Genomic DNA, 15534 nt, shown 5'->3' on the forward strand with positions numbered 1-15534 from the left:
AATAAGGAAAACAGTGCAGCCAGTGTGAGTTGAATATTCACTGAGTTAAAAGATCTGGGTTAGATGCTTTATCTGAGATAACTCAGGTAATATTCACATTGAACCTCTGAGCAGATATTATGATTCATTTTGTATATCAGAGGGGAATAGTGGCCCAAAGAGGTCACTTAATTAGCTTATCATCACAGATATTCTCATGGTAGAGTCAAGATTTGAGCCTAGACCAGTATGTGAGCAGATACTTAGCTTGGAGACGAAGAGCCACGTTTATGACTCAAAGAATAAGCTGTATGAACATAGGTGGGACCTCAATGTCTCTAAAAGGAGGACCGTGAGCCTCAGGAGGGGGGAGTGAGGATAACTATTCTAAGGCATTGTGAAGAAGATCCAAGGGTCTTGGGTTGGCAGGAGGGCCTACAGCAGCATGGGCAATGAGAACCAGGGCCCAAACAGTGTGGGCCATCCGGAGAAGGAGGTGGGCACTACGGTGGTGAGTCTCAAATCTCACGTGTGAAGTAAGGATGGTTACTACTACCAATGATACTATTTCTGTGGCCAGTAGGCTGCATGTTGCTTCCTGGCAGTCGTGGGGTGAGCAGTTTCCTCTTCTTCCCTTCTCTCCCGCTCTCTGACTAGCCACGGGCGGGCTCAAATGCCCCGCAGCCAGCCAAGCAGGGACTGCACTCTCTGAAAATCACGGGTCACAATAAATCCTTCCTTCTTTCTGTTAGTTTTCTCAGATATTTTATCACAGTGGTAAAAAGGTGACTAACACCCCTTTAGAGAAAGGAAATTATGTCAGATAAAGCGGGACATTATGTAACGATAAAATGATCAATCCACCAGGATAACACAAAAGTATTAAACAAGTATGCCTTAAGCCACATACACATGAAAAGTTCAGATACAGAGAAATAGGCAACCTTACAAATCTTACAAATCACCCCACTGTCAGCAATTTATAGTACTACTAGATGGAATAATCATCAAGGCAATAGAAGAAATTTACAACATAACCAACCAACAGTTTCTCACTGACATACATAGAACACCATCCAACAATTGTAGAATATAACTTGTTTTTCCAGGTACCCAATAAGACCTTAAAGACAGATTGCATAGTGAAAGAAAAACAGGGAAGTTAGAAGACTAAAATTCCTGAAATTATGAAAGATGTTTAACTTCCTTGATCATTAAAAAAATGCAGAGTAAAGCCACACTACACACCTATCAGAATGGTTACAACAAACAAAAAAATGATGATTATACTTATGTCATACTACATTAAACTCTGGCAGCTATGCAAAGACCTGGATCAGCCAAGTATTTCTGATGGAAATGTAAAGTAGCTACTAACTACAAGCCAATTTGGTCAGTTTAGTGGTCGGACCCATAAATTTCACTCCCATTAAGTTTGACATTTACATTCCTGCATACATATACATAGCAGCTTTATTTTAAATAGTTGAAACCCTGAACCAACTCAGAGTTTTCAATGCATGGTTAAATATTTGAGTGTACTACTATCATGGAATACTGGTCAGCAATAAAGACAAAAAAGGAATGTTCTATTAACCTATGAAGCTCAAGGATGTCATGCTAAATGAATAAACCCAACCTGAAAAGAACACATATTGTATGAGTCCATTTGTATAAAGTCCCAACCATTATTAAGAGAAAAGATTGCAGTAGGTGTGCCAGATCTCGTGCCCAGCTTTTTATAGCTCAGGAACAGATGGGGTTCACTGTGCCAGCACCTGGCTTGCCCTTCTGCACCGCTTCCATTGTTATTTGGCGGGCATTTCCCATTCAGGTAGGAATGGCTCTGGATCAAAGCCAATACATCGCAAGCAATTATAAAACAAATTCCAGAGTCACCAAGTGTGAGAGGGAGGAAGCCTTAGAGATCATCTGGTTCAGCAGTTTGTAGTCCTGGGCGGACAGCTGACTCACCGGAGGAGCTTTCAAATAGACTGATACCTGCGCCCCTCCCCCGAGGTCCTCTGTTAATTGGCTGAAGAGGTATTCAGGCATCACTATTTTTTAAAAGCTCCCCAAGTTATTCTAAAGAGCATCCAGGTTTGAGACCCACTGGCAAATCCAAGCTCCTCATTTAACAGATGAGGAAACCTTAAATCTCAGAGGTGAAATAAATAGTGCACAGTAGGCCACGTGGCTGGATTATGTTAATGCTTCCCCTGAATCCTGGGATCTTCTCCCCATGTAGATGATGCTTGTACTTTCATAATCACATCTGTCCTTCTTACAGATCCTGGAGGTAAGAAGCACAATTATACATAACTCCATTGTAAGGATAATACAACTTAGGCTCATGGAGAGCAAATGATATGCATGGGCTTACAGATTTCAATAAAAGAAAATATGTAGTATATGTCTCTTAGACAAGTAGGAGCTCCTACAAGGATAGCTGAACATTCATTTATGAAGATCTCATTACTGAAAGACATGGATAGCAAAGGCTACTGAGCTCTTACATCTGTTCAACATAACTCATTAAAGTATTCCCTATTTTCATAGATCTCAATCTGTTACTGTCAGCACCTATTGGATCTCTATTTGCACCCAATTTATCTCTGCCTTTTACAAGGAATGAGAACAAACAGCCCCTGCCCTTTGCGCATCTGAGGTTGCTTGTTTGCAATTGTGTTTTAGTGCAAATTGGCCCATTTATTCATTAGTTTTAATGTGTCTCTTTCAATGTGTAGAGATGTTGTCATCATTTACCACAGCATTTCTGGATATCTACATGTTATTTAATATGGTTTGTAATAGTGGGGGAAAGATGAAGGATGGGGGTTGTATAGAGGAAGAGTTGGTTGAAAAGAGCAAAGAATAAAACCAACTCAGCAACAGACCTTGGAGCCTTGGGGTTACTGGAGCTTACTTGGAGTTCTTGGATAGATAAGGTAGAGGCCATACGAACCAGAGAGCTGGTCAGTGATTGTTCTGAAGAGAAGAAGCACCAAGTGTCCAAATTAGACTGACAAAACTCTGTGAATTTAAAAATATGTCTCATGACATCTTAGTGGTACAACTTTGGGGGTCTTATGTCATCACTGCTTTGCTTTATCTCTTTTCTTTCAAAGTTGAAACTGGTTCTTGTCTTTAATCCAAGAGAAATGGTTCAGAGCATTAATGAAGGAAAACTTGGGGATGTCTCCCTGAAAGCTGTGTGCACTCGTGGAAAGACAGGATCTGAGCCAGATGCTCTGGCTTCGATCTGGCACTTAAACTTGCCTCAGGGTCAATTCTCTCCATTCAAGCATCCAAGTGACTATTATGCACACAGCTAGGTTTAAAGGGCTGATGAGACTTGTGTAAATGCATTAGAGTTAGAAGGATGAAGCCGATCCTATCTAGGACACAAGAGTACCTTTCCCTTCATGGAATTGACAAGACACTAAATCACCTCCTGTAGTTCTGCTGTTGATAGCTTATTCTGTTTTTCACCTGAACAAATACTTGTTTTCCTGGTTATTCTGTTCTTCTGTTTATTCATCCAGCACCCCTGCATCCATCCATCTGTATACCCACCTATCTCTCATCATTCTATAGCCTTCATGGCTGTTCCATTTTCAATCACTAGATATTTTAACAAGTCAGAAGTTAGCCAATGGGCTGGGAATATGGCCTAGTAGTAAAGTGCTCGCCTCGTATACATGAAGCCCTAGGTTCGATTCCTCAGCACCACATATATAGAAAAAGCAGGAAGTGGCGCTGTGGTTCAAGTGGTAGAGTGCTAGCCTTGAGTAAAAAGAAGCCAGGGACGGTGCTTAGGCCCTGAGTTCAAGCCCCAGGACTGGTAAAAAAAAAAAAAAAAAAAAAAAAGAAGTTAGCCAAAAGGTAGACACTCTTCTAACCACAGATATCTCAAAGCACTGTGAATCAACATTGTATTAACTTCCAAGGGCTTTAGGCATTTGGGCCTTATGGATTATTTTCCTCTAGCAAAAAAGAAAAATTGTATCTGTTTGTCTGTCTACTTACCTATCTACCTACTTACCCATTGAACTATGATAGCTGTGGTAGTATAAAGACAAGTATAATCCTGGTTAGATTATATTCAATTCTTATTCTTAAAAGAATTCTGTGGGACCCTAAAAGCCTATTGCAATGGGAACTGAACACATAGCTCTAAAGCTGATCTCTGCCCCCAGATTCAAATAGTGCTCACACTCATCCTTAACCAAAGTCCAGGCCAAGTGTTGTGTTGCACCCATGTAATCCTAGCACTTGGATGCAAAGGCAGCAGGATCATGAGTTTGAGCCTGAGCTACATAGTAAAACCCTGTCTCAGAAAACTAAGCCACAATCCACTGTATTCTGGGTGAGTGGAAGAATGTCACTTCGGGAGCCAGAAGCCCAGTACAATGATCATAGAAGGAATGAATGAGCAAATACTCTAAATAGAATGTGCATATCACCTGTGATTCAAGTGAAAGTAATTGGGAAATTATAATTAAATGTTGCTGTGTACTTTAAAATGCTGATGGACACCTACCTAATCATCCAGGTGTCAAAAACACTAGGGAATACACATTCAAAGATAGAGTGAGTGAGCAATGAAAGCCAAATGCCAGATTTTTTTTTTATAGATTCATACCGCAATTTTGTTAGGCAAAGACAATAATGATCGAATGTCACTATTTAATGGCTCACCTCCAAATTAAGGCACTTTAAACGCAACATTTCGCGCTCACACCAAGGTAGGTATGTGAGCTACGCTGTTGAGCTGAAGAAGAGCAATGAAATGACGAGGTTAAGACTGGGGAACTCTGATATTTTCTTTGCTGTGTACCCTTAGATAACTTGCCTCATTTTGTAGAGATTTTCTGTGAATTAAGTGTGGTTCCTGGGCTATTAGCACCACACACATGCAAAGGATTGTCACATGATTTTAAATTGTAGTTCAGGCAGAGTTGATGGCAATTCTTATGTGACTAAATGTCTTCTACAGAGTTTTGCTAAATGTTCAAGCAAGTCAGGAGCAAATAAGAACACAGATTGTGAAACTGCACCTGCATAGGTGTGCAGAGCCATGAGGAGACCTCAGTGGTGAGGTACACGAAATGTAGGTGAATTCTTACAGATTTCCCAGGAACGGTTGACTTCCACTGGAAGCAGAAGGGAGCTTATGAAGAATCAGATACTTAGAACATCCTGAGAGATGTTTGCGCTTGTCCTCTTCCTGCAGGTGAAGAAAGTGAAGACGGCACTGCCCAAGATGACCCTGTATGAAACGAGGACTTGACTTCCTGTCTCATTCTCCTGGCCTTGGTCTTCTCATCTGTGTCACACAAGACCTTGGGTGGGGTCTCCTCTGTAAGGCTCCGCAGTTGTAATTACCGTATACTCAGGATATGTATAGACAGGACATGGTTAACGTGGCTGAGGGTTCCAGCTGCAGCATGAGACCATCCTGGTTCTTATCTGGGGGGAGGAGGGTGGTGCATTTGTCTGGAAGTGTGTGGGAGGAGAAGCGTCTTCAGGAGGCTGCCTGCCCTGCTTTATTATTAGGTTAATTGAAACCATAAAAGCAAACTCAGATTTGCATTAAAGCCTAGCCTAGCAGATGGCGACAAGTTCTGAGCCTCATAAAAGAGGATTGAAAGTTATAAAGCTTCTTGAGCTCATCTGTGCCGAGTGTGAGGGGAAAGGCATTGTGGGAGATGGCCTGCGTCTCTCCCTCCGCCCCCTGAGTCAGCTTCTGGGACTGCACACGCAGGCAGGCCTGCATTAGCACCCTCTCCTGCCAGGCACACAACATTCCCACCTGGGATGTGTTGTTCTCACCAGGGGTTGCAACCTCAACCCCCAGAAGTGGTTACACATCTTCCTCTCTGTTCTGTTTTAAAGCATGTTCACCTCAACTTCTCCTGGGGGAAACAAAATGTGCCTTTGGCCCCTCTTTTGTTTCTACTCTTGCCATCTGTCATATTAATCAGGGCTACTATAACAAATACCATGATTGGGCAGCATCCACAATAGAAATCTACGTTTCCAGTTCTGCAAGATGAGGAATCCAGGATCAGAGGGCCAGCCGACTTCTTTCCTGATCAGGGCTCCCTTCTTCATTTCAAGATGGCCACTTTGCTCACGATTCTACCTGGTGGAAAGAGGAAGTGTCAGAGGTTTCTGTTTTTGCTTTTGTTTTTATAAGGGCAACAGATCCATTCCCTGAAGCCCCTACCTCCAAGTACTATCACCATGAAAACTAGTACTTCAACATATGAATTCTGAAATGAAACACCAAAAGTGCATCTATGGCATTAACTCTGTCTTCCACTTAGTACTAGGCAGTGCCTCTCTTGCCCCTCTCCCCTAACTGCCTTTTCTTGGGCGTTCTCAGTCTCCAAGTATGCCTCTTCTGTCACAGTTCTGACTGTTATAATAAAGGTCTAGACTAGGATTATACGCCTAGGAATTTGTATCTTACTGTTTTGGAAGGTGGAAATCCAAAACTAGGATTCATGGTTGGAAGGTCGGCCCTCTCCCTGGTAACCAGGTAATAAGATTTCTTATTGCATTCTCACATGGTAGACGAGAGGGGGAAAGTGAGTTGTCTTTTGCTTCTTAGAAGGACATTAATAACACACATGAGTACTTGAGTCTCATAACTTCATTTCATCCTATGGCTTCCCCAAAGTCTTACCTCCAAGTACGTGTGGATTAAAACTTTAACATATGAATTCTGCAGGAGCAGAGCATAAACATTCGGCCCATACATCATCCTTCTTCCCTGTCCATTGAGTCTACTACCTTTTATTATCCTCCTCCTGACTAACTGACCCAGAGGGATGAGTCTAACCAATTGATTCATGTTCTCTGTCTATGGTGAATAATTCTTGATTTCTCTTTCTATCTACATACCAGGGAATGAGTCATCTCCCACAATGTGAAATTCTGAAAATATAAGTGTCACTAGAGCCCTTTTCTCAATGTAAAAAAAGATTCTTTCTCTTGTTATGCCTTGTCCCTCACACCAATCTGTTATACACACCACTTTCTGGACCCTGTTTCCCATCAATTATTTCCTTTCCTGCATCTTCACTTTTTGACCTCTGCCCTCTGTTTCTTTTTCTGTTTATATACGTACGTAAGGAATCCTCTATTCCATCATGCTTCTTCTCTATACAAAGCCTCAATCCTCTCCACAGACTAGAATCTTCCTGGCACTTATGCCTTCGTATCCTTGTTCCTGTCATGTCACTGAAATGCCATTCACCTAACCCATGTAACTTACAGGATTGTTGGAATAGCTCCTTTCTACTTCTTTATTTGAAAGCATCTTCTCTGAAAGTGTGACTATTCCTACTGTATGTCTTCCAGGTACACAGAGTCTTTCTCCATGTATACACATGTGCTCATCTCCTAGCACTTGATACATTCCTCTAGACACTATCTTGGAAAAGAACTTGATAACTTTGGGGAGGGGATTCTGGGTGAGGGGAAGTGGGAGAAAATGAGGGAGGGGATAACACCATTCAAAAAGAAATGTACTCATTACCTTCCTTATGTAACTGCAACCCCTCTGCATGATACAATTAAAACAAAACAAAATAAAGCAACAATGAAACTGCTTATGAAATAGCTATGAAAAGCCGAATCTACTTTCTAAGACTTTGTGACCCTTTCCGGTCATCCCAGCACTCAGTTGTGGCAAGACAATTATTCAGAAACTACTCTGCTGCTGAATAAGTGGAGAAAAGAAAGAATGAGATTTCCATGATAATTTCCATGAGGATGCAGATAAGGAATCTGAACAAAACCTTTGGGCCAAGACCTTGTCCTCCTGTGACCATAAGGTCACCCCCAACAACCTGTCATCTGAAATACCCTACTGGCCCACTCCTGAGAATAAGTCACTGTGAAAATTCAGTTATCTAAGATGAGAAGGGAAGAAAAGGCAGGAATAGATATTCATTGATCCTGGATGTGCCAGCTCGCTAGTCACTTTACATACATTAACTCAGGTAATTGCTCATGGGTAACGTTTTTAAGCCACATTATTTTAGAGGAGAGGAAATTGAGGCCAAGGAAGGTTAAACAACTTGGCCATTGGGGACAGAAATAAACCTGACTGGCTCTGTGTAGATAATTATTGAAATTGGGTGACAGGTACATGGAAGTTGATATAGGAGTCAATCTTCACTGTTATGGGGGGGACTGGCTCCATGACACTCCACAGACACCCAGATCTATAGGAGCTCAAGTCCTTAGACACAATGACATAATTCCATGCTTGCATAAAACCTATGAACATCATTTTATATGCTTTAAATTCATTCTGGATTACTTGTAGCTTCAAATATGATGTAATTGAGATAAAAGTAGTTGTTGTGCTGTATTTTTAATTAGCATACATTAGTTGTACAAGAGGAATTTCATTGTGACATTTCCACACATGTTTACAACTTATCCTCATTATCTCTTATAACTCCTCTTCTTAAAACAATTTCAACAAGTTTCATTATTCTGTTTTCTTACTTTCACACAAGCTACTTGAACCATATTCATTCTCATTCACCCATTTTGCTAGTTCTTCCTTTTGTATTATTTTCATTGTATTATTAATTTTCTTCCTTTTTCCTTTGTAAATATTTCTGAATAGAAGTTGGTTGGCTGTAGGTCTCAATGGTCAATTTTATCCCCACAATTTTAATGTTTGGCGCTTTTCTACAACTAAATAAGAGAAAGAGTTGTCATCTGTCACCTAGCTAACTGTATTAGTTATCCACTGCTGTATGAGAATTCTTCTAAAACTTGGATGTTCAAATCAGCACCTACAGATCATCTTGTGCTTCTATAGGACTAGAGCTGGATCTGGAGTCAGCTAGCTGGGAGTACCCTAGTCCGGGCTCTCCTTCACAGGCAGCAGCCAGGGGCTTTCTGGGTCTGCAGTCTTTTCATGGTTGATAGGTGGTAGGATCCACTTGGGGTTTTGTTAGTTGCCATAAGCATCTCTCCATGATGTAGCTCACAGTGTGGCACCCAGCTTTGTCTAAGATGAAAGCTATGCAAAGAAATACAAGAGTGCCCAAGATGAGAAAACAGATTTTTTCATGATCTAGTCTTGGAATTACTATCTCATCACTTCTGTAATTCTGTTCATGCAAACAAGAACACTCAAGAGAAAGGGGCCACACAAGACGGCAAATACCTCAAGAGGCAAGAATCAATACTGACCCCCTTGCAGACTGCCTACCAGAGCTACTAAGTATTTTTGCTATACTCTTTTTCTATTTGGTTGCTCTTTCAGTAACCTCTAGGTTTCACACCCAGGAGTACCCCAGCTCTAATTCTCCTATCAGGGTGACCCAAATCTATACAGAGAGTTCGTCAGCATTTTTCACATTTGAAGCTGCTCGAGAATCCATCCTTCACATCATTCCCGTGGAAAATGGGAAGTACCAGCAGAGAGACAGGAAACTGCCCACTGAGAAATGACTCAGAGGGAACCTGGAGAGATGTAAGGCCAGAAGAGAAGCAAGATAAAGATGATTGGAACCTTCTGCAAGGGTGGAAAATGGAGTTATCTTTTTAACAGTAAGCCCCTAACAGATTGTCTAGTATATGGAAATGGACCTCAAATTTTGGTGGAGGAAACCCAAATGTATGAAATGAGACTGGACAGGGCAAAAGGATTAAGAAATGAGGCAGAGTTCATTAAACACAACCTGAAGTCAGAACCACATTGAGTCTGTGGACTCTGAGTATCATGGGCAGGACTCAGGGAGAAGGAAGAAATGTCCACAGTGAGGGCATCTACGGAAACGTGTGCAGGACTAGCAACATGCCCACAGTCTCAGACCGCTTGCTCATGCCTTCTAATGGGAAAGAAGATCAGAGCCCCTATATATCTCCTCCACCCCAGGTCTCAGGAGCACAGTGATTAACCCTGGGATGCAACTCCAGCTTGGGCTGAGGTGAAAGGCAGCATGCATGTCACACTGGTCCAGGACTTTAGAGCCTCTCTGGAGCTCTCTGAGAAGAGACTAGGAGGTTGAAAGACAATTGTCTCCATTTCCTTCTTCTATTTCTGCAGAGGCGAGTGCAATTTATTGGTTGAGAGCATGGGGGTGTCTGGGTTCAAATTTCAGCACCATTACTAACCAGCTGTGAGATTTTAGACAATGATTTAACTGCTCTGTGCCTGCCCCATCTGCCCCTGTGCTCCTGCTCCATAAAAGCTGAATGATCATGGCGTGGATGACTTAGGATTTTGCACATATGAAATGAGTTATTTCATGTAAAACAGAATTGTTGCTGGCACCTAATAAATACTCAACAAATGTTAGCCCTCACAATAAGAGCAGTATATTATTATTATTCTATAGATGATTTGCTGTCTCAGGCTATGTCTTGCTTGGGGGCTGATGTGATAGACATCCTGTGTTTTAGCAATGCAACTTGAAGAAGCCTTCCCCACTCAGAGGGGCCCTAGGGAAATGGGACCTTCCACTTTTATCTTAGAGAGGAGGAAGGCAGAAGCAATTTCAATCCCAAGAGGCTTTGGGTGAGGGGAGGGGGATGGATTTCTTCTTGTTTTTGTTGTTGTTTTAATTTCGGAACACATTTCTCCAAGGGTGGAGGAAAGCTGCAAAGCTTGGGGAATACTGAGCACCCAGGAGCCTGTGTGGTTGTGATTAGATGGCGTAGGCCCAGCAGAAGCAGCTGTTAATCCTGACTATTAATTAGAAGATATGGAGAGAGAGAGAATACCAGTCTGCGAGCTCTGCTAAGCTCCGGCCGCACTCTGTCTTCCTCTGTAACATAATCCCTTCTGAGACGTGGGCCCCAGGAAAAGTGCCAGAAGGACTGCCACCAGCAAACACCTGCCATCAAAAGCCCAGATGTCTCTGCTCCCCAAAGTAGCCACCTCTCCCACTGGAATATTCCTTAGAGTATTTTCACAAGTCCATTTGGATGTGCTACAAAGGCATATATTTTTATTCCTCTTTGGAAAACTAAGAAGGGAGCCTTGATGGGTATGATGGCAGGACTTGCAGTCACAGGGTAGGGGAAAGGATTCCTTCCTGGCACTGGAGGTCATGTTTTACTCTCCACGAGGGACCAGGCAGAAGAGATATTCAAGCATGACTTGCTGGAAATTGAAGCCCATAGAAGCCATGCATGACCAGCGGTGCCATTGTTTTTGACCTGATGTTTCATGTCTACAAATAGAACTAGCCATGGGCAGAAGGAGTTCTTTCTTTCCCAGTGTCTTAAAGTTCCATTCTGGTTTCCAACACCCCTTAACTTTGTCTCCCTCCAGGTGAAGGGCTCCTTCCACCATTTACCAAAGAACTCCAATTCTGATCTCATTTTCCCTTTACTAGCAGCATGGAAGAAAGCCCACCTGCTATGCTAGTCTATCCTTTTGAAGATGGGATGGTGGAGAGAAGTGGAACTGTCTAAGTCAGAATGTGGTAATAAGAGAGAGGAAGCAGGCACCATGTGTGCAGATTCTGTAATATACATTTCTTTTTCTGTACTGTGTATTGTTCCTCAGGATGTTCTCTTTGCCCACTCTATCCAGCCACAAATACCTTCTGTTTGTTTAGGACTAAACTAAAGTCTTGTTCTTCTCCCAATCTTCCCTGCCTGTAGTCATATCTAAATATCTCCCTCTTTTGTTGACTCCTCTGTACATCATGGATGCAAGGGTTATGTGTTGCAGTAGGAAAGAGCAGGTCAAGGGATCAGAGTCTGGGGTGGGCAGGTAGCATAGAAGAGAAGAGGAAAACAGAAGCTCCTACTTTGGGTCTTGTTTTGGCCAATGGTATGAGTTAGTATAGCTACTAGACATTCAGAGCTCAGTGTTCCTTTCTTCCTTCTCTTTGTTTCTCTTATTGGGGATGGCTTTGTGGAGTTGTTAAAAGAGTTTTTAGGAATGAGTTTGCAGCATGTGCACCTTGGAATCAGAACATCCCCTTCTGAAATTCGCTCTTCCATTTCTAAGCTGTGATGGTCTCCATGACGATGGTGGTGGTGGGTGACATCAACGATGAACAGCATCATATAGTCTTGAAAGCTTGTTATATCCTAGATTTCATATTAAGGCTAGACATGACATGCACAATAGGAAAGCAGAAACTGTTTTATTTTTACAAAAAAAAAGGAAATAGGCATATGGAAATTCAATAAATTGCTACTCTGCTTACAAGTGACATGTCAGATTTTTAAACTATAGTTCACAATTACCAATGCATACAAATTCATGACCAAGCTTCGTGATCTCTCCAAGACTCAGTTGCCTCACTGAAAAATAGCAATTTGGAATCACACCCTGACTTCACTCCTGGGGAGATCAGCCAAATGTGGGTTTCTCTCTTCCTTACTGAGGTTTCATGGCTTTACGAGGAGATGGTAGAAGGCACTTTGAAGATTGCCCCAGGTTGGGCTTAATATCTACCAGTTCTCTTTTACTCCCATCTACCCAGATCTTCATGAAACAGAAACCCAATGAGATGATCTAGCTCTATTATCTCACTTAACAGAGGAGACACAGAGAAGCAGAGTCTGCAAGAGGTCTGATGAACATAAAGAAGAGATCGGTTGCCTGGTGGGCTCCAGTCCAGTTTCTTTCAATGGCAAGTACATCAGATGAGATGTACTAGAAGACTGGCCATATCTTTTTTTTTTTATCATTATTGGTTTTCTAAATTAGACTTTTTACTATTTTGAGATAATTGTGCATACAGTCACATGGTATTGCAAGAAATAATAGATTTCCTTGTGTCCTCTATTACAGGTTCCTTTCACAGTAACCTTGTGTGTAAGCATAGTCCAGTGTCAGGGACAGGATACTCACCCTAGATGGTCGCAAAGCAGAGCATTTACACCTCTGTAAGACTGCCACACTCCTTTATAAAGCTGCATTCGCTTTTTTCCAGCGTCCTTCTTATCACCACCCCTGGCAACCACTAATATTCTTTAAGTGGGATAGCACAGTGTGTCACCTTTTGAGTTTGGCTGTTTCCCCACTCAGTGTGATCCTTTGAAGACTCATTTGCATTGCTTCTCTTTTATTGTTGGTGATTTTTCTATGGTAGGGATCGGTTGCATTCTGTTTAACCTATGGGAAAACAAATAGAGTGTTTTTAGTCTTTGATTATAATCAATTGAGGCCATCAGAATTTTCACCTACAGATTTTCCTGTCAGCATATGTTCTCATTCTCTGTAAAAAACATGTCTAGAAATATGGTAGTGGTAGCTGTACCTTTCATGTAAAATGAAATGTGTACTCAGTGTTTACATTTCTTAATGATGGTTTCTTCTTTTTCAGATCAGTCATTGTGATAGGTACATAGTGACATCTTGTTGAGGTTTTAATATGCATTTGCTAAATGGGCAATGATGGGATTATTTGCCTTATATTTACTCCCCTTGTTGAAATATCTCTTAAGTTTTTCCCACTATCTAATTGGAACTACTTATTTTTTTAATCTGTTGAACTTCAAGAGTTCCTTTTATAATGTAGCTACTAGTCAGTTCTTGGATGTATGGTTGGGAAATATTTTCACCCAGGCCACAGTGTGTCTTTCCCATGTCTTCAGGGGGATTCTATTGCAGGATAAGATTTTCCTTTTTGATGGCATCTAATTTATTCATTTTCTTTCCACTCATTAGGATTTGGTGTAAAACTGAGCCTGAGCCTGGAGCTCAGATTTCTATGTTTTTCCTAAAAGCTGCAGTTAGATGTTTAACTCTGTGATCCATTTTAATATTCATATAAAATATGAGAGGTCCAGATTCAATTTACTTTGCCTGGGGAAGTTCAGTTCCTCCAGTGCCAGTTGTTGAAAAGCCAGCCAGTTCTACATTGAATTGTTTTGGTGCCTTTGTCATAGATCAGCTGGTTATATTTGCATGTATCTATTCCTGCATTCTCTGCTCTGTTTCACTAATTTGCTCATTTCAACATAAGTTGGTTACTACAACTATATAATGAGTCTTGAACTTGGGCGGACTGATTCTTTTTCCAGGTATTTTTGAATAAATTTAATATAAATGTAATGTTAGAATATTTGTATTTAGAACCATGAAGAGTCTTGCAAAGGTTTTAACAGGATGACCCATTAAACTTGAATTTCACTTTGGAGAAAACTGATACGTTTACTATGTGGCGTCCTCTGATCTGTGAATGTAATAAGTCTCACCATTTATTTAGATAAGCGTTAGATTTATTTAGATTATTTAATCAGTATTTTGTAGTGTCCAGTATGCAAGTCCCCTGCATATTTTGTTAAATTGAAACCTGAACATTTGATATTTTTGAGAATCAGTTTATGAGATCTTTTTTTAATTTTATGTAAATGTGGGTTTGCTAGCATATAGAAAAACAGTTTTTAGTCTTCGGATGCCATCTTTCATTCTGTTTTTTTTTTTCCTGAGTTCACCTATTTGTTCTGAGATTTTGTACTTTTTCTTAAATTTTTGAGTTCTCTGTGTAGATGATTATGCCATCTGTGAACACAGCTGGTTTTATTTCTCCCTTTCTGATCCATCTCCTTCATTTACTTTTCTTGCCTTATTATGCTAGTTTGAACACCCACCATTATATTGAATGAAAATTTGGGGAGCAGACATCTTTGTCTTGCTCCCAGTCTTTTAATACCACATATGATGCTATCTTTAGAAAAACAAAGAAGCCAGAGCTGAAGTTTCCTTCTATCCCTAATTTTTCTGAGAGCTTTTAAAAATCATGAATACTGTTTAATTCTTTCAAATACTTTTCTTTATTAATTTCCACAATCAAATAAGTTTTATTTTTGATTGGCTAATGAGGTAGTTATATTCATTTATGAACATTGAGCTAATTTCATATCTTTGAAGTATACCTCACTTAGCTTGTTGCATGTGTGTGATATATATACGAAATAAGATATTTCCTATTGTTTTCCTTGGGCTCTCCCTCCCTTTCTCCTTTTCTCTTTCTTCATTTCTGCCTTCCTCCCTCTTTCCTTCCTTCCTCTTTTGTCCTTCCGTCCCTTCATCCTTCCTTCCATTATGCCTCCCTCCCCTCCCTCCTTCCTGCTCTCTCCCTCCCTTCTTCCCTTCTTCCCTTTCTTCCCTCTCACATTCCCCTGCCTTCCTTTCTTCCCTTTCCTTTCCTTATTTTGATGGCTTTGTTTTTAGTATCAGAATAAATGGGTTTTATAAATGAGTTTTATAAATGAGCTTTATAAATAAAGCTCTGCTTTATTTTATGCAAGAGATTTAATATTAATTATTCCTTAAAATTTTGGAAATGGTTTCCAGGAAAACCATCTAAAAGTGTGAGTTTTCCTTTTCAGAAGTTATTTAGTTGCCAACTCAAGGTTTTTAATAGTGATAGGCCATTTAAATTTCCTATTTCCTATTGGGTGAGTAAGTCACTTGATTCTGGTGTTTGCTTTTAATTAGTCCTTTCTGTCTAAATTCTCACATTGTTGTGTTTTAGCTTTTACATAGTATTTCTTTATTATTTTTTGATGTCTGCAGGTTCTATAGCGATAACTCATTTTTAA

Source organism: Perognathus longimembris, chromosome 21 (assembly GCF_023159225.1).
Source record: "Perognathus longimembris pacificus isolate PPM17 chromosome 21, ASM2315922v1, whole genome shotgun sequence".
In the NCBI taxonomy this organism is placed as follows: Eukaryota; Metazoa; Chordata; class Mammalia; order Rodentia; family Heteromyidae; genus Perognathus; species Perognathus longimembris.